This window comes from Ascidiella aspersa, chromosome 5 (assembly GCF_963924565.1).
Source record: "Ascidiella aspersa chromosome 5, kaAscAspe10.2, whole genome shotgun sequence".
NCBI lineage: Eukaryota > Metazoa > Chordata > Ascidiacea > Phlebobranchia > Ascidiidae > Ascidiella > Ascidiella aspersa.
In genome coordinates this window covers 9,828,876-9,831,375 of record NC_139451.1, presented here as the reverse complement: position 1 = coordinate 9,831,375, position 2,500 = coordinate 9,828,876, and the positions used below count along the sequence as shown (strand labels likewise).

The following is a 2,500-nucleotide window of genomic DNA, read 5'->3' as shown; positions in this document are numbered from 1 at the left end:
GACCTCTCCGGCAAAGCGGACGAGATCGGCCGGTGATGCGGCCGCCGCGAACGACGACGTCTCACCTCCGCCGGACCGCGCCGACATTCACTTTCACTGCGCCCATGGGTTTCGTACTGCCCCGTGGCTCGCGCTCACGTTAGACTCCTTGGTCCGTGTTTCAAGACGGGTCGGGAAGGTGGCTGACTTCAGCCGCGGACCCCGTGCGCCTCGCGAAACGACACCGGAAGCGCGACCGAGACGAAGAGGCTGGGCACTGAGAACAGTCCCCGACCCACGACGCCCCAGCCGGCACCGGGCGCTCGGCCCCGAAGGGCAGACGCGGCGATCTCTCCTCGCCCGAACGGCGGGCCGACGGACACGCGCGCCTATAGTACCCGACCGAGGCCGGGTTACCTTGCGCGCGGCCTTCTCGCCGCCGTCCAGACGGTCGCGGCCTTCGCCCGGCGCTAGTGCGCTGGTCCCCGATCGGGCGGCGCCGCCGGCGGCCCGTGAGGGTCCGCACGACAACGTCGCCGACAGGGGGCCGGCTGAAAGCGACCGGGCGACCCGACAGGCCCTCCCGTTTGCCTCTCGACGGTTTCACGTACTCTTTAACTCTCTCTTCAAAGTGCTTTTCAACTTTCCCTCACGGTACTTGTTCGCTATCGGTCTCGTGACCGTATTTAGCCTTAGATGGAGTTTACCACCCGCTTTGGGCTGCATTCCCAAACAACCCGACTCTGGGAAGACGCCGTAGCGCGCCCGCCTGTCGCCGCCATGGGCCTGACACCCGCTCTGGGAAAAGGCCTCGATCAGAAGGACGCGGGCGACCGGCGAAGCGCGCCGTGACGAATTCCGTACGCCACAATTCCGCGCACTCCAAAAGCGCGCGGATTCGGCGATGGGCACATCCCGCTTCACTCGCCGTTACTGAGGGAATCCTCGTTAGTTTCTTTTCCTCCGCTTAGTAATATGCTTAAATTCAGCGGGTAGCCTCGTCCGACCTCAGGCCGAAAGTAAGGACCGGGACTATTCTTCCCGTTCCGCGCTCGCCGTCGGCGCCGCGCGCCGCCGCGCACCTCGATTCCCGCCCTTGAGCCGCCAGCCGTTGGCCTCTTCGAGGTCGACTCGCCGCCGCCGCGCGGGATTCTGGTCGCGATCGTCGCGCATCGTGCCGTGCTGTCTTGAGCGGGACGGGCGCTCGCGCGTCCGACGCCGCAGCAGCCGCGCGGAGAAATCCCCGCGCGGAACGTTTGCAACGCGACCCTGAGGCGGGCGCGGCCCCGGGATTGACCCGAGGCCGCAATTTGCGTTCAGAACGTCGATGCTCAATGTGTCCTGCAATTCACACTAATTCACGCAGCTAGCTGCGTCCTTCATCGACTCACGAGCCGAGTGATCCACCGCCAAGAGCCATCCACGATTGTTTCGCTCGCACAGTGCCTCGCACTATAGGGTGACAAAATAGACCGCGCCGAGCGGTCGGCCAGGCCGACGCTTGAAGCCGGAGCGCGCGGCACCGCGGCACTCGACGCGCAAACATTACCGGGTGACCGAATCGCCGGCCGGCGCGCCGCTCCTCGCGGGTCGGGCGCCGGGTAGCAAAGACTTTTTCTCTCGCTTGTCCGAGTTTCGCGTTCGCCGAAGCGTTTGCGAGACCGTTAATGATCCTTCCGCAGGTTCACCTACGGAAACCTTGTTACGACTTTTACTTCCTCTAAATGATCAAGTTAGATCGTCTTCTCGGACGCCGGCTCGACCGTTGCCGGCCGCGCCAGGTCCAATCGGAGGACCTCACTAAACCATTCAATCGGTAGTAGCGACGGGCGGTGTGTACAAAGGGCAGGGACGTAATCAACGCGAGCTAATGACTCGCGCTTACTGGGAATTCCTCGTTCAAGGGAAATAATTGCAATTCCCTATCCCTAGCACGACCGGGGTTCAGCGGGTTACCCAGACCTGTCGGCCAAGGCGAGCACATGCTGATCCGGTCAGTGTAGCGCGCGTGCGGCCCCGAACATCTAAGGGCATCACAGACCTGTTATTGCTCAATCTCGTGTGGCTAAACGCCACTAGTCCCTCTAAGAAGTTAGACGCCGACCGATTGGGTCGCGTAACTAGTTAGCAAGCCAGAGTCTCGTTCGTTATCGGAATTAACCAGACAAATCGCTCCACCAACTAAGAACGGCCATGCACCACCACCCACAGAATCAAGAAAGAGCTCTCAATCTGTCAATCCTCACTGTGTCCGGGCCGGGTGAGATTTCCCGTGTTGAGTCAAATTAAGCCGCAGGCTCCACTCCTGGTGGTGCCCTTCCGTCAATTCCTTTAAGTTTCAGCTTTGCAACCATACTTCCCCCGGAACCCAAAGACTTTGGTTTCCCGCAAGCTGCCGGAGAGGTCGTAAAACTAACGCCCCCCGATCGCTAGTTGGCATCGTTTATAGTCAGAACTAGGACGGTATCTGATCGTCTTCGAACCTCTGACTTTCGCTCTTGATTAAAGAAAACATTCTTGG

At 61.0% G+C, this 2,500-nt stretch overlaps 2 non-coding genes and 1 pseudogene across 2 annotated transcripts in view; all 3 read right to left on the bottom strand.

The window, feature by feature from the left end:
- The window catches only part of LOC146142940 (large subunit ribosomal RNA), a 3,679-nt pseudogene extending 2,684 nt beyond the window's left edge, over nt 1-995 (bottom strand).
- Nucleotides 996-1,243: 248 nt separating this feature from the next.
- On the bottom strand, nt 1,244-1,397 carry LOC146142939 (5.8S ribosomal RNA). The gene has a single exon (XR_014500688.1). It is a non-coding gene; the product is annotated as a 5.8S ribosomal RNA (ribosomal RNA).
- Nucleotides 1,398-1,644: 247 nt separating this feature from the next.
- LOC146142938 (small subunit ribosomal RNA) overlaps nt 1,645-2,500 on the bottom strand; it is a 1,811-nt gene continuing 955 nt past the window's right edge. The window contains exon 1 of the ribosomal RNA XR_014500233.1: nt 1,645-2,500. This exon is cut by the window's right edge and continues 955 nt beyond it. This is a non-coding gene — a ribosomal RNA (small subunit ribosomal RNA).